The sequence below is a fragment of the Ranitomeya variabilis genome, chromosome 6 (genome assembly GCF_051348905.1).
Source record: "Ranitomeya variabilis isolate aRanVar5 chromosome 6, aRanVar5.hap1, whole genome shotgun sequence".
NCBI lineage: Eukaryota > Metazoa > Chordata > Amphibia > Anura > Dendrobatidae > Ranitomeya > Ranitomeya variabilis.
Window position 1 is genome coordinate 458,628,409 of NC_135237.1, and position 27,252 is coordinate 458,655,660.

At 43.4% G+C, this 27,252-nt stretch overlaps 1 protein-coding gene across 7 annotated transcripts in view; it reads left to right on the forward strand.

Annotated features, from left to right (window-relative positions):
- FAM110B (family with sequence similarity 110 member B) overlaps window positions 1-27,252 on the forward strand; it is a 182,266-nt gene that overhangs the window by 82,397 nt on the left and 72,617 nt on the right. Inside the window, exon 1 of one of the 7 annotated variants that reach the window (XM_077270528.1) lies at window positions 16,358-16,493. The exons of 4 other annotated variants lie outside the window; for them this stretch is intronic. The gene's annotated coding sequence lies outside the window, so the exon portion shown is untranslated. Of the gene's footprint in view, window positions 1-16,357; window positions 16,494-27,252 lie in introns of those variants that run through there. 2 more of the 7 variants (XM_077270529.1, XM_077270531.1) reach the window with 2 other exon arrangements.

The following is a 27,252-nucleotide window of genomic DNA, read 5'->3' on the forward strand; positions in this document are numbered from 1 at the left end:
TGCCAGCGGTAGCGGACCGCGTTATGCCGCGGGTAACTCACTCCGTTACCGCCGCTATTAACCCTGTGTGACCAAGTTTTTACTATTGATGCTGCCTATGCAGCGTCAATAGTAAAAACATCTAATGTTAAAAATAATAAAAAAAATAAAAAATCATTATATACTCACCTTCCGCCGCCTTTCCCGCTCCTCGCGACGCTCCGGTGACCGATCCATGCAAGCGGCAGGTTCCGGTGCTAAGGATGGTATGCGAGAAGGACCTGCCATGATGTCACGGTCATGTGACTGCAACGTCCTCACACCCTGGGACCGGAAGCTGCCGCCTGCACCGAGCACAGGCGACAGAACTACAAGGGCCTTCGGAAGGTGAGTATATTTTTATTTTTTAACCAGTGACATACGTGCCTGGGCAATATACTACAGTCATGGCCAAAAGTATTCACACCCCTGCAATTCTGTCAGATAATACTCAGTTTCTTCCTGAAAATGATTGCCAACACAAATTCTTTGGTATTATTATCTTCATTTAATTTGTATTAAATGAAAAAACACAAAAAGAATTGTCCTAAATCCAAATTGGATATAATTCCACACCAAACATAAAAAAGGGGGTGGACAAAAGTATTGGCACCGTTTGAAAAATCATGTGATGCTTCTCTAATTTGTGTAACTAACAGCACCTGTAACTTACCTGTGGCACCTAACAGGTGTTGGCAATAAATAAATCACACTTGCAGCCAGTTGACATGGATTAAAGTTGACTCAACCTCTGTCCTGTGTCCTTGTGTGTACCACATTGAGCATGGAGAAAAGAAAGAAGACCAAAGAACTGTCTGAGGACTTGAGAAACCAAATTGTGAGGAAGCATGAGCAATCTCAAGGCTAAAAGTCCATCTCCAAAAACCTGACTATTCCTGTGTCTACCGTGCGCAGTGTCATCAAGAAGTTTAAAGCCCATGGCACTGTGGCTAACCTCCCTAGATGTGGACGGAAAAGAAAAATTGACAAGAGATTTCAATGCAAGATTGTGCGGATGTTGGATAAAGAACCTCGACTAACATCCAAACAAGTTCAAGCTGCCCTGCAGTCCGAGGGTACAACAGTGTCAACCTGTATTATCCGTCGGCGTCTGAATGAAAAGGGACTGTATGGTAGGAGACCCAGGAAGACCCCACTTCTTACCCAGAGACATAAAAAAGCCAGGCTGGCGTTTGCCAAAACTTACCTGAAAAAGCCTAAAACGTTTTGGAAGAATGTTCTCTGGTCAGATGAGACAAAAGTAGAGCTTTTTGGGCAAAGGCATCAACATAGAGTTTACAGGAGAAAAAAAGAGGCATTCAAAGAAAAAAACATGGTCCCCACAGTCAAACATGGTGGAGGTTCCCTGATGTTTTGGGGTTGCTTTGCTGCCTCTGGCATCGGACTGCTTGACCGTGTGATTGGTATTATGAAGTCTGAAGACTACCAACAAATTTTGCAGCATAATGTAGGGCCCAGTGTGAGAAAGCTGGGTCTCCCTCAGAGATCATGGGTCTTCCAGCAGGACAATGACCCAAAACACACTTCAAAAACACTAGAAAATGGTTTGAGAGAAAGCACTGGAGACTTCTAAGGTGGCCAGCAATGAGTCCAGACCTGAATCCCATAGAACACCTGTGGAGAGATCTAAAAATGGCAGTTTGGTGAAGGCACCCTTCAAATATCAGGGACCTGGAGCAGTTTGCCAAAGAAGAATGGTCTAAAATTCCAGCAGAGCATTGTAAGAAACTCATTGATGGTTACTGGAAGCGGTTGGTCGCAGTTATTTTGGCTAAAGGTTGTGCAACCAAGTATTAGACTGAGGGTGCCAATACTTTTGTCTGGCCCATTTTTGGAGTTTTGTGTGAAACGATTGATGTTTTGCTTTTTGCTTCATTCTCTTTTGTGTTTTTTCATTTAAGACAAATTAAATGAAGATAATAATACCAAAGAATTTGTGTTTGCAATCATTTTCAGGAAGAAACTGAGTATTATCTGACAGAATTGCAGGGGTGTCAATACTTTTGGCCATGACTGTACGTGACTGGCCAATATACTACGTGATACTACGTGGCTCTGTGCTGTATACTACGTGGCTCTGTGCTGTATACTACGTCAATGGGCAATATACTACGTAACTGGGCAATATACTACGTGACTGGGCAACATACTACGTGGCTGGGCAACATACTACGTGGCTGGGCAATATACTACATGGGCTGGGCAATATACTACATGGGCTGTGCTATATACTACGTGGCTGGACAATATACTACGTGACTATACAACGTGGGCTGCGCAATATACTACGTGGGCTGCGCAATGTACAACGTGGGCTGCGCAATGTACAACGTGGGCTGCGCAATGTACAACGTGGGCTGCGCAATGTACAACGTGGGCTGCGCAATGTACAACGTGGGCTGCGCAATGTACAACGTGGGCTGCGCAATGTACAACGTGGGCTGCGCAATGTACAACGTGGGCTGCGCAATGTACAACGTGGGCTGCGCAATGTACAACGTGGGCTGCGCAGTGTACAACGTGGGCTACGCAATATACTATATGCGCTGGGCAATATACTACGTGGCAGGGCAATATACTACATGGACTGTGCTATATACTACATGGGCTGTGCTATATACTATGTGGCTGGGCATTATTCTACGTGACTATACAACGTGGGCTGCGCAATATACTGCGTTGGCTGCGCAATGTACTGCGTTGGCTGCGCAATGTACTGCGTTGGCTGCGCAATGTACTGCGTGGGCTGCGCAATGTACTGCGTGGGCTGCGCAATGTACTGCGTGGGCTGCGAAATGTACTGCGTGGGCTGCGCAATGTACTGCGTTGGCTGCGCAATGTACTGCGTGGGCTGTGCTATACACTATGCATACATATTCTAGAATACCCTATGCATTAGAATCGGGCCACCATCTAGTGTGTGTGTGTATGTGTGTAATATATATATATATATATATATATATAATCTCCTACTATATAATTGTCTAAGGGTCACTTCCGTCTGTCTGTCTCGGATATTCATTGGTCGCGGCCTCGGTCTGTCATGGAATCCAATTCGCTGATTGGTCGTGGCAATGGTCGTGGGCGTTTTGCTACGACCAATCAGTGATGGCCAAAGTCCGGCGGCAATATGGCCGCTCTTTCCTCCCCGTAGTCAGTGCCCGCTCCATACTCCCCTCCAGTCATCCAGTCAGCCCTCACACAGGGTTAATGCCAGCGTTACCGGAGTGCGGTGTAAAGCACTCCGGTTATGCAGCTATTAACCCTGTGTGACCAAGTTTTTACTATTGATGCTGTGTATGCTGCATCAATAGTAAAACGATCTAATGTTACAAATAATAATAATAATAAAAAAAAACCTTATTCTCACCCTCCGACGTCGCGTCCTGTCCGCCGGCAGGTTCTGGTGCTAAGGGAGAAGGGCCTGCCATGATGTCACGGTCATGTGACCATGACGTCATCACAGGGCCTGCGCGAGAAGGACCTGCCATGACGTCACGGTCATGTGACCACGACACGACGTCATCACAGGTCCTGCGCTCATAGTCATACTAACCCTGGGACTGGAAGCTGCCGCGTGCACCGTACACAGGATCCAGGACTAAGGTGAGTATATGTTTATTTTTTATTTTATGTCACTGGGCAATATACTACGTGGCTGACCAGTATACTTCATACTACGTGGCTGTGCAATATACTACGTGGCTGGGCAATATACTACGGAACTGGGCAATATACTACGTGGCTGACCAATATACTACATACTACGTGGCTGTGCAATATACTACGTGGCTGTGCAATATACTACGTGGCTGTGCAATATACTACGTGGCTGGGCAATATACTACGTGGCTGGGCAATATACTACGTGGCTGGGCAATATACTACGTAGCTGGGCAATATACTACATGGCTGGGCAATATACTACGTAACTGGGCAATATGCTACGTGGCTGACCAATATACTACATACTACGTGGCTGGGCAATATACTACGTTGCTGGGCAATATACTACGTTGCTGGGCAATATACTACGTGGTTGGGCAATATACTACGTGGTTGGGCAATATACTACGTGAACATGCATATTCTAGAATACCAGATGCGTTAGACGGTGGCCCGATTCTAATGCATCGGGTATTCTAGAATATGTGTGTATGTATGTATATAGCAGCCACATAGTATATAGCACAGGCCACGTAGTATATAGGAGCCATGTAGTATATAGCAGACAAATAGTACGTGGCCTGTGCTATATACTATGTGGCTGCTATATACATACATACATACGTACATACGTACGTACATACATACATACATACATACATACATACATACATACATACATACATACATACATACATACATACATACATACATACATACATACATATTGTAGAATACCCGATGCGTTAATACAGGCCACGCAATATATAACACAGCCCACGTACTATATAACACAGCCTACACAGTATATAGCAGCCACGCCGTATATAACACAGGCGACGTAGTATATAACAGTGGCCACTTAATATATAGCACAGCCCACGCAGTACAAAACACAGCCCACATAGTATCTAACACTGGCCAGGTAGTATATAACAGCCACGCGGTACATAACACAGCCCACGTAGTATTTAGCAGTTTGGGCACCATATCCCTATTTAAAAAAATAATTAAAATAAAAAATAGTTACATACTCACCCGCCGGGATCCAGCGAAGCTCTCGCGATGCGCGCGCAGCTGCCGCCATCTTCCGTTCCCAGGATGCATTGCGAAATTACCCACATGACTTAGCGGTCTCGCGAGACCGCTAAGTCTTCTGGGTAATTTCGCAATGCATCTCTGGGAACGGAAGATGGCGGCAGCCGCGTGCGGCTCGGCGGACTACAGAGGGTGAGATTAGCAGGTTTTTTGTTTTTTTTAAATTATTTTTAACATTACATCTTTTTACTATTGATGCTGCATAGGGATCAATGTTCAGGAGCTTTTCTGCGTATTATGGCCTTAAAAAGCGGACCGTATTTCCCTACGCTAAGTGTGACGCCGGCCTCCGAGAGGGGACAGTTTTTTACTAGGAAATGGTAATGCCTCGTTGTCAATTTACTTTTGGAGGTGTAAAAGGGCAACAGCAGAGCACTACGTTCGTGAGAAAACATGCTGCAGCATTGTTGTTCCTATGAAAATGATTTACTAAGACAGACGATCAGCGGCGGTGACAGATCCTCTGCCTTTAAAGGTAAAGTTCCATTTACACATATTATTGTAGTGATGTACAGTAGTATGTGCCACAGAGGTTGTCCACTATTGGCCAGCGCACATGGACCCTTCTTCCCACCCACTCCGGCACTGGTGAATAATTTCCCCGCTCTCATGGTAATGCATTTTGTTGCAATTTTACACATCTGGCAAAAATTATCAATTGAAATTCTATGAAGAAAATGTTTTTCATGGTCAGCAAACAGGATGCTGTATGTCAGCGCATATGCTGTGTAAGCATCTAGGAAATGTCCCAGATCTCCTTACATGACGTTTTCTTGCACATTGGTTTTGATAAGGTAAAATTGAAATAATCTGAGGTTGCTGGGCTAATGTTTTTCCTGACTGACCAATGCATGTTTCTAGGTATTTAGTTTTATGCTTCTTACCTACTTCGGCTACCGTGAATCAGTTTGGCTCGTACAGATTTAGCCGTGTCTTTGGGAGAAATTCTGCTCCTGTGCTGCGCTTTGAGGGTATAAACCTTTGGTTTCAGCTAATTCTTTAATATGTTTTATGTGCTCTTTAATTTGGTGCTGTGCTACTGGATCAACAATATTATTTAAAAATCCTAAGAAAGCGAAAGGATTTTGTTCTAAAACATTGTAGTTGATTATTCTAAAAGAGAAGTTGCCAGAAAATGACTTTTTGTTTAAATTAAGAATTTTTGGTGATTTTTTTTTTTTCCTTTCTTTCATTTCAATTTTGTAATTAAAAAAACCCAAAACTAAAATGTGTCATCTTATTTGTGTCATTACAACCTTATCTGATAACACCTGTACATTATGAAAACATAGGACCTACCATTCACAATAGGTGGTAGTCACAGCTCACCTCCTCCTCACTGCACAAGTAAGTGGCAGATATATCATTGGTGCACCCTGGGGCCTGATATATCAGGGGAGCCATTTTGTTCTCCAAAGCAGGTGGAATTATGCATTTTGATGAGCTTCTGGACTGCAAAGGGCACATATATTGTTCTTATACAGGGGCCTTTTTCTCTCTGTCTGCCAGTGGCACAAGCCATGGAGTAGGAGTTAAAACTTGACCATATAACTCTGGCATTTCCACTATATTGTTTCCTAAGGTCCATATGGCTTCTGTAAAGCAATTCTCTAAATGCTGTTAACAGAAGCTTAGCCATGATGATCGTTCCCATAATTGTGTACAGAAAGTTGAATAAAAAATTACAATCCTAAAAATAAGAGCAATTAAAAAATTATTAATCCATATTTGGTTCGTTAATAAAAAAAATATGGCCATTACATTCCTTTTTAAATTGAGCTACTAAACCTCATATTAATTTACTCGGATCATTCAGCATCAGAAGAAAGGCCCATTCTAATTTTTGTTCTAAGATATTGTTATATCTAAAGACCCTCAAACACATTAGACTAATTTTATCTGAACACTCCAATATGGTTGAGCTTGGCCAACAATCTGATGTGTTTGGGGGTCTCCCAACTCTCCCCCAGTATATGATGTTGGGGGAGATAAGGATTTGGCATGTCCAATTTCAGACACAAAATCCTCTTTACGCATCCTGTCCCAGGAGCAGTCTCCAGTGCATCACTCTATAATTCTATCCCGCTATGCATTGCCTCAGTCTTCTCTCTCGTCAAGGACACCCACTTGATGTGACCCTACTCACTGGCCAGACCATAGGTTTGCTTCTAATGCAGAGTGAGCACTATCTGACTTTCTGACAGAAAATGGTCTCTCCCCCTTCACTCTATCCCCTCCTACTATGGGCTAGTCCTAATCATTTTAACTTGTAATCTGCCCAGCCGTAGGGAGAGTTAAACACTAACACTACCAACACATCATTCATTGCAACTGGGAGAAAAATGGGGGGTGCGTCTTATAATCTGAAGTGGGCTTCCTGGGGAGGGGTGGTGGTGGAGCGGGGTCACAGGAGGCAAAGTTGCTGCTTCTTGAGTCCGGCGGCGACAGCAGTTGTGCAATGCTGTGGGCCCTGGGCTCTCATAAGATGTCAGCGCCGGTGACCGGAGTCCCCTTTTCCAATGATTTCCCTGTGTTGGGCTTCGGGAAAAAGGCCACTGGAGGTGGCACATGCGCAGATTGAGATCTCCCAGGATCTCAATCTGTGCAGGCGCCGCCTCTGGTGGCCATTTTCCCAACACCCACAGGAGGTTAATCAATGGCAAGGAGGACTCCGCTCAGCGCTGACATCTTAGGTGAGCCCAGGGACAGCAGCCTCGCAGTGCCGGGAGACCCGCCCTCCCACTCCGGTCCCTGCAGCGTTGCCCCACTCCTGCCGTCCTGACGCTGGCCTCCTGAAGCTGTGCCCCCCGCCCGGTAAGCTACCATTAAAATGGATTATAGGACACACCACTCATTTATTTTAAAAACGTTTTTTTCCTATTTTCCACCCCAAAATTTGCAGTGCGTCTTATAATCCGCATAATATGGTATGTTGTAGCTACAATGGAAAGGAGGAGGAAAGCTTTGTAACACGGCCCTTCCATCTCCCCTGGCCTCAACACCACCTACAAAAATATAATATGACGTCAGTGATTACCGTTGTCATTTCGTTTTTGTTATGTCATACAGCTTTGGACATTGTGCTTGCAAGAATTTTATATATGCAAATTGCCTCTTCTGAGAAAAAGAGGACTTAACTCTATAGCGGCACCTGTTGGAAGTAGCGATCCTACAAGTCACAATCAACCCTTTAACGAGTCGTGCAATATGACTTAGGATAAAAGCCAAATCAGTATCTCAATTCGCAGACACGGTGTTTCGGGCTGTTGGCCCTCGTCAGTGCGAAGCATGAGAACTGATTTGGCTAGGTGAGAGGCTCTGGACTGGGGTCTAAGGGGTATCGTTTCTCCTTATGGAGAGTGACATACCATCTCTGGCTTGTCAAGGTAAGGAGGCTTATTCGCCGTGCAATGCTCCTCTGGGAATTTAAAGCGCCTTTATAGCGCTCTTAAAGGTAATGTCATATATGACCTTTCACTGCTTCTATATAGGACGGAGCAATTAGTTAAATAACTTCCCAGTGATGTTTTATTTTGCAGTTGTGTTTCTGTGTTTATCTTGTTTTAGTTGAGGTTTTGCATATTGTGGAGTGATGGCCTCATTATGCAGTTAGCACATTATTGGTAATTGCAGTTGCACGCTTTGAAACGATGTCTTCAGATTTTGATTGTCGACAGCTACAGATAAAGACTCATCCTGTCCATTCATAGGTCATTCTTCTATAAACAAAAGCCAATAGATTGTTTACTCCATGTACATGTATTCATATGCAAAGTGCTAGTGCTTGAAGGAAGCACAAAGCCCTGTCTGAAGGCGAGAGGAGGAGACGGCAGGAACAAAGAGTTTGTGGCACAAAATAGAAAAGCGTGCTAGAACATTGCAGACAACACTGATGCTTAAAAGCTTCTGCTACCTAATAAAGGTTCTTACATTATTAGCACTTGTTTTTTTGTTTTTTTTTAAGTTTATATTAAAGTTTTGCTTTGAGTCTTTAATACCTATTGGCGCTGCTAACTGGAACAAGACCCCCTTTTTACGATTTGAGCATCTGATTTAAATACCATAATGGATATTGTGAGCTATTCCATAGTAATCTCATGTATTGCAATAACCATTCTGCCGCCTCCCCACCGCCAGAGCTGCCGCCTCCCCACCGCCAGAGCTGCCGCCTCCCCACCACCAGAGCTGCCGCCTCACCACCGCCAGAGGTGCCGCCTCACCACCGCCAGAGCTGCCGCCTCCCCACCACCAGAGCTGCCGCCTCACCACCGCCAGAGCTGCCGCCTCACCACCGCCAGAGCTGCCGCCTCCCCACCGCCAGAGCTGTGCCTCACCACCGCCAGAGCTGCCACACCCCCAACCTTCTGTCTCTTCCCCATTATCCTGTAGAATGTAAGTCCGCAAGGACAGGGTCCTCTCCCCTCTGTACCAGTCTGGCACTGTAAATTTGTTTACTGTAAATGATATCTATAACCCTGTATGTAACCCCTTTTCTCATGTACAGCATCATGGAATTAATGGTGCTGTATAAATAAATAATAAAATATTCTAAAATAATTCTGACTCGACCATATGCAAGAGAGCTACTTTAGTCGAATTGAGAAAGCTGCTGACTGACACGTCAGCCGGTGGCTTATCTCCAGGAGAACAGTGCTATCAGCAGTTCCAAATCGGAAAGGATGCACAACCGACATCTCCCCCGACCATCAGTCGGATAGTACTCCTATACACATTAGATTGTCAGCTGACCCTGTCAATATCAGTGGTTGTTCAGCCAACATTAGTTTAATGTGCATGGGGTCCTTAACTGGTGCTGTGGCCTCAGACAATGGCTCTATGGCCTGAGACACTTGGTGCATGATGCAGTTGTGCCTGATGGTCTTGAGCGCTGTCGTGGCACGGGACTGACAATTGATCATGTAAAACAGCAAGAAGTAACCATAGCCCACACCCAGTAGACCTAGGCAAAATTAAAGAAAATGTGTATCCTAGAACTACCTCCAAAGTCAATACAGTACAAAAAAGTATATAAAAATATATCCAACTTTATTATAAACAATTTACACAAACACATAAAAACTTAATTAAAACCTAAAAAAAAACCACATAAAAGGGAAATATTGGGCAGTGTGATCAAGATAATAAATAACATAAATGTATTTCCATTTGTCAAAATAATGGGGACATAGGGAAACACACAACTTAGAGACAGCCATTCGCAGTATGACTTCCGGGATGCCAGCTGCGGTGATGGATAGTATACATGTGCCGATTTTCACAGGTGCACAGACTGCACTGGATACTGCCCCAGTACACCCTGACAAAGCCCCCATTATTTTGTTTGTGTGTGATATATATATATATATATATATATATATATATATATATATATATATATATATATATATATATATATATATATATATATATATATATATATATCTCCTAGTAGTGTAACTTTCAAGCTCTATGCTCCAGACTTGAAGTATAACCACCAAGATTATTTAATGTACTGATGTATCTTACCTGCCATGATCTGTGACTTAATTGTAACCTGTCAAAGTTTTACCACAACTGAGTAAGAAAGAAGACTATAGCTTCTGATCTCTCCTACTCCCTCACTGATTAGAAGCACTTCACCTTCATATAAATGGTGCAGGTTTCTTTTAGCAGTGCAGCGGTTAATCTGCTCAGTTGAGAGCTCTTGGAAACTTTCCTATATTAAGGTTCTCAGCTGTTCACTCTCCAATATATTCTGGGCCCTGTCAAGCAGGATGGTGATTTGTTGTTGTTTGAGAAGGCATTTGATGGATTTATCTCTGACTGTTAGGTTTTGGTTGTGTGCTAACTTCCTTCCTTCTCCTACTTTGGGATGACCCCATCCTCCACTCCCTGGGGCATTCCTCTGTTGTCTGAGTATATTTGTATGATTGTTATTTTGCTTTTTCCCTGTTTGTATTGCCTTGTTAGTCTGGTTGGTGTATTACAGTACACTACTACTACTCTCTTCGTTGAGTGGGGGAAGTGTACAGACTGAGGGCAGATTCAGGAACTAAGGCAAGGTACGTGGCCCTGGCGTCTTCACCATCAGAAATAAGGCTATATTCACATTTGCGTTGTTGGGCGCAGCGTCAGCGACGCAACCAACAATGCATGTACACAACGCAGCGTTTTGCGAAGCATGCGTTGTCAATAAGATCCTACAGATCGGGACTTTCGGTGCAGGGAAAACGCTACAAAGTAGCGTCCCCTGCGCCCTGTCTTGTGTGTCTATATGACGCACGCGTCGTAAAACGCAGTACAGCGCATACCGGCGCATGTCCATGCGCCCCCCATGTTAAAGATATGGGCGCATGACGCATGCGTCGGTATGCGTCGACGACGCTGGGCCCAGCAACGCAAATGTGAACGTAGCCTAATCTGGGGAACAGGGTGAGCTTGGGTGCCCCTAGCTTTAGGGACAGGGAAGGAGCCCCTGGTCCCAGGATACCCGACAACAGTTATGACGTAACCAATGAGTTGTGCCGATGTTCTCCTGTGTAACCATTAAAGAGTAACCATAGTTTTAATTTGTATTTCATATATCAATAGTAGACATGAAAATAAGAAACTTTGTAATATATCTTATCAGGAAAATTTGGCTTCTTTCTCTGATGGAAATGATAAGACATTATCAAAATTATCAATTCTCAGGTCAAATCTGTAGTCAGTGAAGACAGACTCTCCTATTACTGAGATTTCCTAAGATGTTAGAGCCACAGTATTTTTTTTTCTTACCCAATATTTCTTATGGGTAAGTAAATTTTTTTTTTGTCAAGTTTGTGGACAACTGTATATCACTGATCTTTGTCTTGTTTCTGCTCGCGCAAATGAATTAATAATGAATTCTAGTCTTTTTATGCATGTGGTATTGCCATTCCGACTCCTGGAGATGATGAGTGTTCATATTGTGATCAATTATCTTCCATGTACCAGTAAGAGTAATGTCTAATGTTTCTGAACGATCTTTCCTAGAACTGACTGACAATACAACCACATATTACCCATGTCTGACAGAACAGTAGCTGGCTGTCACTTGCGTGGCCACAGAAATGGTATATGTCTGAAGAGCTTGTTGTGAGCCGATAGATAGCATTGTATGATGCAGATGATGGATTATCTCAGACTCCTTCTTTTTCATTAATAATTACTGGGCATATACGGTATTTGGTTTAGCTGAAACGTGCAGCAGAACTGTCATAGGGGTCAGTAACGTAAATCGCGGCACAGACCCCTGTACCTGGACAGAAAGGCCAAGGACTTGTTTATCTTCTTTCCCTGCTTTGATATAGAGAGGTAGTATGACCCTTGTGCCAACTCTCCTGCCCTTGTTTGCGAACGTGGTGATTCCTCCGCAGGTGCAAACTGAGTGAAGCTGATCCAGGCTCGGCCCCCTCTCCGTAACTGTGGAACTCATGTCCTTTTCACTTTACCAGTTCCTTTGTTGAGTACTAGAGATGACTATGCATAATGGCTTCTTTTTTTCTTCCATGCATTGAGATTTCTATTCATGTCAAGCACCTTTTCCTGTAGTTTTATATAACCATATGCATTTGGAATCTGTGTGATTGTAGTGCTACAACATATTAGGCTTTAAAGGGCCACTGTCACCCCCTCCAGCCGTTATAAACTAAAAGAGCCACCTTGTGCAGCAGTAATGCTGCAGTCTAACAAGGTGGCTCTTTTAGTTTTTGATTCCGTTATTCCCTCAATAAAGCGTTTTAAAATTTGCCCTAACTACCTGTCTGTAGACCTGGAGGCGGTCCGAAGCCTCCTCTGTGAATCTCCCAACGGCCGTCACTCTTCTCTTCTGGGGATGTGGTTGCCGCCCCCTTCGCGCTGTTTCTTCTTAAATCCGGCGACTGCGCTGTGCGTGCCTGCCTGTGACAGGCGCAGTCTTCATTGTCCGTCATAGGTCAGATGCAGGGTGCCTGACTGCGCCTGTGCTGGCAGTGCGGCCACCCTGTTGCTGAATCCCCGCCCCGCACTGTGTTATTCATTATGCACAGTGCGGGGCTGGGGTTCCTGGGCATTCGCACTGCGCTGTTCAGACGCTCCCCCAGCTCAGACACTCCCCCGCCTTCCAGCGTTGTTATTTGCGGCTGCTTCATTCCAAACGCTGGCAAGGAAACCTGTATATTACGGCATCGCTGGAAGGCGGGGGACCGGGGGAGCGTCTGAACAGCGCAGTGCGCATGCCCAGGAACCCCAGCCCCGCACTGTGCATAATGAATAACACAGTGCGGGGCGGGGATTCAGCAACAGGGTGGCCGCACTGCCCGCACAGGCGCAGTCAGGCACCCTGCATCTGACCTATGACGGACAATGAAGACTGCGCCTGTCACAGGCAGGCACGCACAGCGCAGGCGCCGGATTTAAGAAGAAACAGCGCGAAGGGGGCGGCGACCACATCCCCAGAAGAGAAGAGTGACGGCCGTTGGGAGATTCACAGAGGAGGCTTCGGACCGCCTCCAGGTCTGCAGACAGGTAGTTAGGGCAAATTTTAAAACGCTTTATTGAGGGAATAACGGAATCAAAAACTAAAAGAGCCACCTTGTTAGACTGCAGCATTACTGCTGCACAAGGTGGCTCTTTTAGTTTATAACGGCTGGAGGGGGTGACAGTGGCCCTTTAAACCTCAACGTTTCTACTGGCAAAAAACAAACAAAAAAAACCCTAGTCTAGCAATACATTTTTGGGGGGTGTTTTTGTAATATCGTCTTTGTTTCTCACAAATCAAATAGTGTAAAACTTTGTCTTGCCCAATCATTGCCTACATTTACAGACCGTTTACCTTGCAGTGCCATCTGTCCATTGGAAGCTAGTAGTAGTCTACTTGCATCACATCTTACAGACCAGTGTCCTAGCTGGGGGGTCTAGGTGCAGACTAACTAGCAGAATCTTCTCTGTTTCTTAGTACCGTTCCCCCTCTAGCGAGATGCTCCATAATGCCGCTGTCACTACCAACATTCTTCTGACACATAACGCAAAACTGCCTCCTTGTACTCTGACAATGACATGAGCTGCATCTATTACTGTTAATGACGTTCAAGAAAAATTCTGTTAGTTCGACATTAGTAGGACAGATGCCTGTTAATCCAGAAAAATAATGATAAATAAATACAGATTAGTCCTGTGTTGTGGTTTCCCTTCTGACATGTAAGGCTGCGGCGCTGCAGGTGACTTGAACACTCCGCCACGGATTACAACTCATCCCCGGTTGTCCCAGCAAAAGAGAACTCTGTGATCAGCCTATGTTTAGAAAATCTTCTAAGAAATTTAGATTGTTCATATCAGAGGTCCCACCTTCTCCCCTCCTCAGAAAAAAAGTGTGCTAAATCTTCCTCCTCGGGCTACTGACTAACAGCCATGGTGTAGTGCCAACTACTGGTAGACTGGTCATCAAAGTGTGATGGGGGAACAATTTTTATATAGGGGAGCATTGGGAGTCCAATGTCATAACGTCATGTTGTTGATTAAGACTATACTCGGCAAGTACTGCGCTCGTGAAGCTCGTTTAATACAGAATCTAGAGGTCTTGTAGGGATTTCTGAAAGCGCATGCACTAAATGGCTACAACACGTGAGCCATCATGAGTTACCTGGTATTCGGTAAAGCCTCTCTGTGGCCAACAGTCTAATTTGGGGGTCTCTCAACTGTCCCCTGACAGATTGTGTTGGGGAACAGAAGGATTCCGCATATCCTTTTTTAACCCTGTGTACGGGAGTGTTGGGGGAGATAGATGGCTGCCAGTTGAACTTTTGTTCAACCAACAGTTATCTAAAGTGTTTAGGGAGGAAGTATATTTATCAAGAAACCTGTCGATCCCCTGTAATTGTGCTGGGAATGGCCAGAAGGGGAGAAGCTGAACTAGTGAAGTGTACCACTATCGCAATGGTCACCAGGAGGATCTTTAAAGTATACTTTCTCTGAATCGGCACAGAGTTTCAGAGAAGTATACCTGGCTGCAATGGTGTCAGGCTCGGTTTCATGCTACCCACTGTTTTGGGCAGCATGAATCGAGTGACAGGTTACTGTGAGGCCTTACTACCACTCCCTCAGACAAGCAGTATATTAACCTCTATTTTCTCTGCAAGATTTTCAAAATACATTTTTTGTTAAAGAAAAATGGCAAATCCTGGAGATCTGGCAAGTTTTTCTTCTGTGAATTAATTAATTTGTACTGTAGGTTTAGTACTCCTTTCAGTGCAGCTCTTTACATAACATGGCTGTCCAATCATTACTTAAAATATGTTTAGCTCATTGGCTGTTTTTATAGTTCAGATTTAGTCACAGATGACAGCTCTGTCCTAATAAAGTTTAGTTACAGACCCTCAGTAGTCTGAGACGCCTCCTGCGTAATCATTGGCTCAGGTTGCATCTTTCTCCCGCCCCCCTGCAGCTCTGCCTCTGCTGATTCGTCAGGAAGTCATGTGCATGGAGACCTGATATCTTAATGATAATGAGCCTAAATGACGTTGGCGCTTGATGTTGAATTTCCTGCAAGTCCAACCTTTGCTTCTCTATTTTCAGAGGCAGCAAAAGTAACTTCGAATGCAAAAGCTGGTGACTGAAAATATTCCTGCTGGAATGATTAGTACAACAATGCAGCACAAACACAAAAATTGTATTCTAGGTGATTTTGACTGACCAAGCGTCCCTGGCAGACACAGACCGAAGAGGTCCCTGTGCGACAACAGTATGTGGACCCTTTGCCGCCCAATAGCTCATCATGATGCACAATTCCACCTGCTTTGGAGGTAGATGTGACCCCCTTACCTCTTTGGCCTTTGTACGGCTGCACAGGTTGCGCCATCGGTCTGTCCGCTCTTGCCAAGTGTAACATTTAGTGTAGTGAGGAGTTTGGGGCACTTGAATCCTCTTCACTGCTGTCACTTTCAGGGACCATTTAACCAGTGTAGTTTTAGCACAAGCTTGACTTTATCAGGGCATCGATAGGGTCGGTGTTCTTGACCATTTCCTCTCTATTGATTCTCGGAGAACTCGATTCGACCATTTCTATCGATGGCTACTTTAATCTGGTGGGTGCAAATAAGTGCAGGCTCTCCTGCTGCTAGTAATGCGTGCACGCGGAGTTAATGAATTATTCATAGGTAGGTTAAAGTGACAAATACGTTTCATGATAAAGCAGGAAGAGAAGAAGGAGATGAAGAAGAGAATTTTTTTTAAAGAAGGCTGCGTGGCAACACAGTTTATAACCCGGAGAGCACATCAATTGATGCAACCGTCTGAGCCTGATATCAATCTGCAATCTTTGTATTATCTAAAAAGGTTTTCACTTATTAAAATTTAATTTGCTCCCGGGCTTTGCTTCAGTCGTACGGTCCTAGCAAATGGCTATAATTAGATTATGAGGCTTCTAAGCGCTGGTGACAGTAGCAGAGCCTCAGTGAGCATGTGCTAATCTCCACCATGGATCTGTCCCCCATTGGCTGCTCATGTTGCTGCTTACCTCCTTCCATAGGTTTCCGCTGTAATCTTTGTGTGCTGCATTAGAAGCACAGAGGTATTGTGTCCTCGCAGTAAGTGGGAAAGCAGCTCGGAGCAAAGGATAAAGAGACCCAGCAGCCAGAGACATCCCTCTCCCTTGGAGGATCATACCTGACTGCAAGCAGAGGTCAAACAAAAGGGTACATCGACCCTTTCTATCCACTCACAGCCATGCATGAAATGAATGGTCTTGATCATGTAATGTGTTAATGTGCTGTGCTCTTCTATTAATGTGATTTATACTGTGTGCCGGCAGGGGAGTCACTGTGTGAGGCTGTGTCCGACGTGTTTCTTGATTTTTCCCTGGTGTTTCGTTCTTTAAAAGTAAATTGTGTTTTCCGTTAGATGAATTGATGTTGGATTAACGAACCCAACATCCTAATGACCGAGGCATAGAATTCCATGAAGTATGGGAGTAGGTTTTACTTAGTGCGTATGGTCTTGAACGCACTCCAAACTTTATGATCTGGTACGTCAGCTCTTCTCTTCGAGCTTAGCCTTTTTATTGTCTGCTGTATTTATCATGCTGCTGTGTACAGTGCGAGGGGACATCTCCTTCTGTATGTACCGTATACTGTACCGTAATATAAGGTAGCCGTAGACATAATAACTTTCATTAATGACCGTTCATAAAAGGTCTTTGATACATAATCGATCTTTCATTAGAATAAATGCATCAAATCGCATCAATTACAGACAGATAAGCAAAATCATGGAAGAGAAAAAAAGATACACTTGTTAGTGATGAGCAAACGTGCTCGGATAAGGTGGCTAATTTTTGGAAGAAAAACAGGGGTGGAGCCTATAACATATCATAATTTGGAGTTTTTTAAATGTTGATAAGTATTCGTCATGCATGAGCGAATGTGCTTGGATAAGGTGTTATCTGCGCATGCTTGGGTGCTAACAGAGTGCCTTTGGTGTGCTCCAAAAAATATTTTAGAGAGCCCGCAGCTGCATGTTTTGCGGCTGTTAGACAGCTGCAACACATGCAGGGATTGTATAACAGCCACGAGACATGCAGCCGCGGGGACTCAAACATATTATTCAAGCACACCGAAGGCACTCGGTTAGCGCCCGAGCATGGCAGATAACACCTTATCCAAGCACGTTCACTCATGACGAATACTTATCAACATTTAAAAACTCCAAATCATGATATGCTATAAGCTATACCCTTGTTTTTCTTCCAAAAATTAACCACTGTTTGGTCCATAAAGCAAGACTGGACTCTAGCAAGTATGGACATGGTTTGACTACTCCTGACTTTAAATTTTCATTGAGGCTCATTGAATATAATACAAACCCAGACTAAAGTTGTAGTTACTTGATCAGATATTGATTGGTGTATGGGGAGGTGCAGAAGACCGTAGATTCTGCCATCTGAGAGAACTGGAGAGATAATACAAATGCCACTGTGATCAGAGTGTGATCATAATTTGATCCAATTCTCTCAGATGAGAAGATGGAGAAAAAAATGTCTCCATCTTCTCGATTTTGTCAGTCCATGGAAATCATAGATTTGCATGGCCGAGGGTGATCCGATCGGAGCAAACTCTTACAGGCAGCAATTTATCTATTTTTTTTAATGTCGAGGAAAAATCCGATATATGCACAGCCCATAGACTAACATTGATCCGGGTGCCCTCCAATGTTTTGTCTGAGCGTATTCGGACCTTAAATCGGCAGTCTGCACGGGCCCTAATGCAGGATAACTTTAAAAAAATAAATAAATAACTTTTATATATGCGACAAGCCTGACACAAACTTCCAAGGTTTGCCTCTGTCCATAAGTTGTGGCTGTTTACATCAGATTATGATCATAGTGTATCATTAATGACCAACCAAGGATATTCTTACAACTAGTGCCCGTAGGATATACCGTACTTTTTTTTTTTGTAGATTTGGTTGAAGGTCTTTTCCTGTGTCACATAATGAAGGCAGACCTTCCGAATCTCTGCGCAGTCACTAGCTCACACATCTGGCTCGCCGCCACAATGTGTCTGGAGTGTTAGTTGGTTTTGTGTAGATAAAAATAAGATAAATGATTATCCATGTCTGAAGTGAGACGTGTGATGATGCTGCACATGCATTTGGCCTCCTAGACTGTTCCTGTGTTATCAGACGTTTATATGGTCATAGTTACTATATTCCTTTACTTGTTTGAGAAGAATAGACCTTAGAAGTCTGATAATCTGACACACTTGTGACAGCCAAGGATAATTAGTAATGGTAGAACAAGGGAAGTAACTGGAGGCTTCAGTCACTCAGCAATGGCTCACAAGCACAGAGTCTGAAGACAATAACATAGACAAGATTCTAGATACGTTTTTAAGTGGTCTCTGAGCTGCCAGACAACTTGATCTCATTTGATAATGTGCTAAATGGGCAATCTGCAAATCACTTTATTTGTCCACTGCCTGTTGTCAAGTATAATCTGCTTCTAGCAGCAGAGACAGATTACAGGAAGTGGAGGGGCGATGTCTCTGTGTACAGGCACAACAGAGGCTTTCAGGGCAGGCCATTGGCCAATGGCAGGAGCAATGCATGCTGGGAAGGGGATGGTAGGTTGTAGAACATGAGAATCGGGACAATGTCTGGACATATTAGACAAGAACCCCAATGCCCCACAGGCAGTTTTACCTTTTTGTGATGGATGGGGGCTAAAGACCCATTTTTTATTCTGAATTGTGTGAAATAACAGGTTTACTTTTAGAAGATTGTTTCTTTTTTTATGGCTTTTTGAATTACTTTATTTGCTATGTTGTATGCACTGATTGTAGTGGTTAGATAACAGACTTCTAGCCGCCTCTCCCGGGAAGCCACCTCTTGGGTAAAAGCCACTCTTGGGTAATAGCCTCTCTTGGGTAGGCCGCCTCTCTTGGGTAGCCGCCTATCCTGGGTAGCTGCCTCTCTTTGGGTAGGCCATCTCTCTTGGGTAGCTGCCTCTCCTGGGTAGCCGCCTCTCTTGGGTAACCGCCTCTCCTGGGTAGCCCCCTCTCTTAGGTAGCCGCCTTTCTTGGGTAGGCCGCCTCTCTTGGGTAGGCCGCTACTCTTGAGTAACCGCCTCTCTGAGCTTCTTTATTGTTGTATTTCCCTCTCCTTTGCATATGACATTAGGAATAATGCCATATTACTGGACTTTCCAGAGCAGTTATATCCGTGTACTTTTGTAGTTTGGTGAGGTTGAGTGTTTAATAATTTTATAAATATGTTGCTTTGTTTTATTGATGAGTTGGACATACAGTAGTTTTGAGGGTTCACAATTCAACAAGCTTCAGAGCTGAAATCTCCTCTCCTTCGTATTCTTTGAATAAACTTTCTACCAATCACTGTTTTCTGCATCCGATTACGAATTTGCTCCACATTATGCTTTGTCCTCTTCTGCATTGGAAGCTTCATCAGGAACGGTGCTTTTTTTTTCCTGTAAAATGACAGAGCTGCAATGTGACCATTGTTTTCATTATGGTATCGAAGTTCATTTTTTTTTTTCTGTTCCTGAACAGAATTTTACAGTGTAAATGTGAACATGGCCATATGTAGGCTTAGTAAAACTGTTGACAGTACTGTAGGCAGGCATGTCCACGTTTCCTAGAACAACAGAACTGTGTGGAGCACCCACTAGGCCCGTGGGGTACTTCGGCCAGGTCCAGTGGTCGATAAAGGGGTAGTTACGGTGGCGGTGACCTCGTCCGTGGCCCTGGACGTCCAAGTTAAAGGGAAAGTTTTTAAAGGGGTTGTTTTGAAAGAAAATAAAGAATGTTAGTGACGCAACCTGTTGTATTGTCAGTGATGACCGACTCTGCTTAAAGGGGTCCACTGGGGATGATGTTATTGCAGCAGGGATGGTATGGCTTCCCACAGGTGAAGCTTAGTCCCCAGGGCTCCCAGTGTAGTGGCAAAGATTATAGATGGCGAGGTGCAGGAAAGAATTAGAGGACACAAGGTTGCAGTTTCTACCTTTTACTGGTAGTATGCAGGCACAGTCCGGGATACCGGTAACAGGTGATGGTGAGGTCCGGCCAGCCTGGAAGTGATTCGGAATCCCCCTAGCCAGGTGAGGTTGGAAGCCTTCCTTACTGCACTGTGTTTTAAGTTCCTTGCTGTCTGAGACTTCACACAAGGTCCTCTCTCAATCTGTCCTCTTAGGTGGACACTACCCGCATGGCAGGCAACTCGAGCCATTTTACAGGTGTCCCTTTTCGTGGTGACTCCGGGCTCTATATGCTGTGTGCCTTCGGGTGTAATGGTGGCCAGGAGACTTGGAAGCTCGTGCCTGCCGGTTTCTGCTGTGGGGCATACAGTTAACCCCACAACCTCGGAATTTCAGCCTCCGGTTTCTGCGCTGATTCTGGAGTGAGTCCACTCGCAGCTCCGCTCTGTCTTTCCTCTCCTTTGTCTTTTCTTCCCTCAGTCTCCTACAGACTTCTCTGTCAGGACCTACAGAACCTCCTTTCTGCACGGCTCCAGCTCTCCTCTTGACTGAACTCCTAACTCCCCCTCCAGCCAGAATATATAGGGAAGCCACCCTCAAAATGGGTCAAGAGCTTTCCCCTTCTGGTCTGGAGTCAGAACAGTGTTGTATGTACATGTTACCTTTTAAAGGGATCCGTCTCGCTTCCAGGCACGGTATCACCCTCCCCGTGAGGAAGGCAATACCACTGTAACAATCGGCTTCCTGGGGTGTTACAAATGCAGCTCTGGGCTATAAGGGAGGCTGTGCTTAAAGGGAATTTTTTACTGTGTAATCTGAGAGCAGAATGATGCAGGAACGGAGACCATGATTCCAGTGACAGCACTTGCTCGCCTGCATGCTGTCATTTTCATGCAATCACTGTTTTCTTTGCTGCAGATCGATCAGTGGTCAGAATGCTGAGCGCCGTGTTACTCTGTCCACACCACTTATTTGCAGCTTTCTATGTACATTGACAGAAAGCTGTTAATCAGTGGTGGGTGCGAGCTTAGACAAGGTAGGAGGACTACATGGCTCGAGATACCTAGTCCTCCCATGATCTCCTGCTGATAAAATACTGATTTTATTGACACAGCAACGCACAACCCAGTAAATGACACATCACTGGAATCGTGCTGCTCTCCGATTATATTGAAAAAAACTGTTTACAGATTACCTTTAAGGCTACATTCCTACATTTGTTTGTCATGTGCATGTGCTCTTACTTCTATTTTGAGGCAGAACATGGACCCATAGTTTCATTGATCCATATGCCGTACATCCATTTTAATAAATAATGGATCCGTGTGCCCAGTCTATTAGACTCTGAGCCAGTCCTAATCTCATCCATTTTGCACATCAGACTCAGCCACTAAAGTCTGAGGAGCCATTATAAACTGAAGTAAAAAGTATGGGTTTTCATTTTTCATCAGTTTCATCCGTTTTTCACTGACACATTGCTAAGCATCAATGGATAAAATAAGTTGTTTTTTTTCTTAAAAACGAATTTGAAAAATGGATGCACCATCGATCTAATATAATTGACACGAGAGAAAAGCGTCTATTTTACAGTGGCTTGAGAAAGTATTCACGCCCTCTGCATTATTCGTGTTTTGCCACCTCACAACATGGAATTTCACTTTTTTTTAGGGCTTGCATTTTATTGTGAAGCAAATAACAAATAGGACAAAATAACTGAAAACATCAGTGTGCATAACTATTCCCCCCCTAAAGTCAGTACTTTGTAGAGCCTCCTTTTGCGGCAATTACAGTTGCAAGGAGCTTTGGATAAGTCTCTATGAGCTTTTTCACATCTTGCCACTGGGATTTTTGCCCATTTCTCAAGACAAAACTGCTCCAGCTCCTTTAAGTTAGATCTTTCCTCTGGTGAACAGCAAGCGTGAAGTCTGACCACAGATTCTCAATTGGATTAAGGTCTGTTTTTTGACTAGGCCACTCCAAAACATTTACATGTGTCCCCTTAAACCACTCAAGTGTTGCTTTAGTAGTATGCTTTGGGTTATTGAATTGTTGGAAGGAGAACCTCCATCCTATTTTCAAATCCCTGACAGACTGTAAAAGGTTTTTCCTGTCACCCATGACAGCACCCTTATATTGTCGTTGGTGCTGTCATGGGTTCCATAATAGCACATTACCGATAAGTAATGTACATGTTTTCCTGCCACCCATGACGGCACCAATGACAATATAAGGGTGTTGTCATGGGTTCCGTAAAAACACATTGCCAGTAAGAAATATACGTGTTTTCTCAATAATATCCCTGTATTACGCATCATTCATCTTCCCTTTGACTCGCACCATTTTTCCTGTCTCTACTGCACAAAAGCATCCCCACAGCATAATGGTGCCACCACCATGTTTCACTGTGAGAATGGTGTTCTTGGGGGTTATGAGCTGTATTGGTTTGGCACCAAACATAGCATTTACAATGGTGGTCAAAAAGTTCAATTTTGGTCTCATCTGACCACAGTACCTTAAAATTTTTGTGTGGATGTAAAGGCTTTTTTTCTGCCCTCTCTTCCACAAAAGCCACCTCCTATGCAGAGTATAGCTTATGGTGGTCATATGGGTAAATAGTCCAGTCTCTGCTTGGGAAATCTACAGCTCCTTCAGGGTTACATTTGCTTTCTGTGCTGCCTCTCTGATTAATGCCCTCCTTACCGGGCTGAGAGTTTTGGTGGGCGGCCCTCTCTTGGCATGTATGTTGTGGTACCATGTTCTTTCTATTTGATGGTGCTCTGATGGATCATCAGAGATTGGGATATTTTTTTTTTTTTAAATCCAACCCTGACTTGTACTTTTCAACAAATTTGTCCTTGACTTGGAGATATCCTTGGTCTTCTTGGTGGTGTTTGGTTAGTGGTGCCTCTTCCTGTGTTGTAGCCTCTATGGCCTTTCTGAAAAAGTGTGTATATACTGACAGACTGTGTGACACTTATTTCCTATCACTAAGCATGTGACTTATAAAGGTAATTGCTTTCACCAAAAATGTTTGGGGGCTTCATCCTAAAAGGGGTGAATACATATGCCCATGCCAGTTTTTATTTATTTTGTACCATAAACCTAACGTTTGCCTATATTTTTCTCACTTCACCAACTTAGACTATTTAGTGCAGATGTATCACAGACAAATCTGATTAAAAAAATATTTCAGCACAGGTGGTAATGTAACAAAATATTATGTTTTGGATATGGATATAAAATTGGCCGCTGATTTGAGAATGTAGCCCAAGGACCAGTATATGGTAAGTAATGAAGCAATGTGACTTTTCATCTGTTCATATCTCTATATAAGCCACACATTTTGTTTAGAGGTGAACATTAATCGCTCTCTCATGGGAACTGCCATTACTACACACTCTGCCTTTAGGATCACTTGACACCCCAAAGAACGATACTTATACACTGTGCGATAAGCGAAGTAGTCTGGAATTGCATATCATAAGGTGGAATTACGGTAACTTCTTCTCAAATGTATTTCATCGTCAACTTGTGGCATATTTGTTGGATGTGAGTGTTCTGGATCGCTTCGCCTTCTCCGCCTGAAGTAAATTGTATGAAATGATCAGATTTGGCTGTAGAGAGACTTCTTGATCTTCCACAAGTCATGGAGGTACCAGTGAGCAATGATCGTACAGTTGGTCTAAAACTAGAAAATATGATCTTAGAAGCCAGGCTGTAAGTGGGACCCACTGCATTTCTCACACATGGTGGGACCACAGACAGCTGGGTTCATTATCTCCACTCATGCATGCTCGGAGATTTTTAATGGAACCAAGAGGAAAATGAAATGGGGAAATGTTTGATATGTAATATAAAAGATTGTCGTCTCTAGGAACGTGATTTAGAGAGTCGACCCCCAGGCAACCTGAATTCATTAACTAAAAAAAGCAGTGGAGCCAAGTTAGTTGTACATTTATGTGAAAAATGTGCCAGTACTTGTGGCAACACGTTAGGTTTGGCCACTTTGGCCACATATTGGCTGCAGTGTGCCATTTTTCCTAACATGTAGTAAGGTGGACCTCAGACACTAATACAACAGCCTGTATCTGAGAGAACAATAAAAGTATGTGGGGCAACAGCTCATTCCCTAAATTAAATTTTTTGGTCCACGTTGATGGTGTGACCCATGGACTTCCCATCCGTGGTTCACTCATTAGTAACATCGGGTAACCACAACTAAATCCGACAGTTCATTCTGTGTTATGTAAGGAGTTGGGTCACCATTTTGGACCCCCTTTCTATAAGAAAAAAGCAATGCCTGCTCTTGTTGACTTGTCCCCTGCTACCATATACGTTCCAATGGCTCCATGTGATACTACATCTACATAATACTTTATTACCATTGCTTCAGGAAAAATGTATTGGGCCAGCGGATGACCAGTGTGGTGGTGGGATTCAGGAGCAGGATTGTTCTACAAGCTAGCTGTATGAAAAGGTGTTGTATAAGGCTGGGTTCATTCATTTCATAAATTGTGGAGATGTTCATAAAAATTTCTAAACTGAAATCTGCACTTATTTTTTGCAATTTTTCATTCTTCTTATGTTCCTTTTTACTTTTTGTTGAACAAACCACAAAGATCACAAACAAATGTCAAGGCAAGGGTTCAACCTGAAGATTTTGGGTCCCCATTGAGATAAATGGATAAAATCACCACCAAAAATGTGCATTTACACAACAGACATTTGCATGCTGCAGATTTAAAAAAAAAAAAAAACTTAATAAAAGCCAATATCCTCACAGATTCCATACACACAAAAACTCATCCATTTTGCTGGTACTTTATAATGCTGAAAATTTTACATGCAGAAAATGTGTGTGTAAAATCTATCTCAAATATACAATGCATAACCTCAGCCTAAGGCCGGCTACAGATGAGCATATGAAAAATTATCTGAGTTTCATGAAGAAAAGCCAAAAGTGACTCAAGTGTCGTCAGTGAGAATCGTGAGATTGCGATTACCCTATGTAATATATAGTATAGTATAATATATAGTATATATACTAAATCGATTCTCAAGCCCCAAGTCCAGCGGCCACGTTAGTAGTCCACACATGTCGGAGGTAGTTTGAAGGATTACCATCCGGCCACTGGACCTCGGGTCCTCATAGTTGATTTGCTCATCTCTAGCTTACTCCTACATATTTAACTCCATAATTCCTTTATATGTCACCATTTTAGCCTCTTGACTTGTTACCCAGGCACACAACTTTTTTTTTTTTTTTTTGGTCATTTGTGCAAAAAAAAAAAAAAAACAAACTTCATGACTCAAAGACCCCAAAATGGCAAGAAATGATTTTATTGGAAAGATCTATGTTTACTCGGCACAAATAATTCAGCACATGGGAGAAAGGCAATAAACCTAATGTGGACAAAGCCAAAGAATAAAGGAATGAAAAGAAGCAATTAAGTAAATAGAAAGCATTGCTGTAAAGTAGAATTAAATTCTAATTACGCCGTGGAGTGTAATAAAAAGCCATTCTGGTCTACTAAATCTCAGTAAGGGTGCGGGGTCTTTATACGGTTTAGTTGAACTTTGTTAAACTTTGCTGCTCCCTTAACTTTGGGTGGGTTTATTGCTAATTATAGAATTATAGTTAAGATGTCGTTCAGTTAGTATCTGCCCATGCATATAAGATGAAAGTCAGTCGACCCAGTCAATTACTGTATCGGATTTGTTCGGGGGGTGTCTTGCCTGTCCTGTGTTGCCCAAGAGAAAAAATAGTTTTTTGGCAACAGTCGATCCCTTGTTTCCAAGTGGGATTGTCCATTGCCAGAGGAGATTGGTGTTACAAATGCATGCTTGGCCCTATGAGCATGGGAGGGGTAGGGGAACACAATCTAAGTGCCAACCGGCGCTGAATTTGTGGGGCACTTTTGCCTATCCTATGTTCTCCTGGACCCACAAACCCTTTGGAGTTGAAGCTGCAAAAATATTGGGTTCCCCCTGACGAGCTATGGCTCCTCCAGGGAGCGGAGTTCTGCCTTAGTCTAAATAATGCTCAGATGATGCATGTAATGTCTGAGCAGATGATGCATGTAATGTCTGAGCATATGCTAAGTAAGGGGTGAGCAGTCTTGGAGACTTCTGGGATCTCCGCATCAGTCTTGGAGACCCCCAAATTTGCAATTGCTCCTACACTTTAGTAATATACCTGCTGTTGGCTGCCCTGCTCATTTCTCCTTGTAAATTGCCTGGCGGGGAAAGTAAATGCTGTGGATATTGGAGTTTCACTTGATTGTGTGCTTTGAAGCAGAAACTTTGCTCGGAGTGACAAGCACTTTTCCCAACCTGCTCTAAGTAATTGTTGGGTAGATTGATGTCAGCCTTTACCAAGCTCACGGCTACATGGTTTTCTTTTTTAATCTAAAATCTTGTTTAGTAAACCTTTATTGTTCTATTCACAATGTTTGTAATGTTATGTAATTGATAAGCCTCTATGGTCTGATTATGGAATGGCCAGTGCATTAAATGTGGTCAGACACAGTCAGACTAGACTTGCAGAAATCATATACTTTAGTACGTGACTGCATTGTCTGATTCAGCCATTCAATCTTTGGCATATCGGCCAATACTATTTTGTATGACACTTGGTTCCAGTTCTGTTTTGTGATATTTTCTATTTCTGACAGCATGTACAGGTATAGTAATGAGCGGTGTTAAATGAGGCTTCTTCATAAATGAAATAGTCTACAATTTCTAATATTCTGTATCTTAGAGTTCAAGGTTCTCAACATCATTCTCTTGTTGCCAAAGGCTGAAAATCGCTTTGACATCTAGGCAATCTTCAACCTTTGCCAACAAGTGAAGATGTGTAAAACCGATACCACAGGAGGAGCCCGTGCATGCGTGCAGCTTTCTGTAGCGTAGAATATATGTACCAATAATTGTGCAGCATTTCCCAACTCTCATAAACTTGTAAA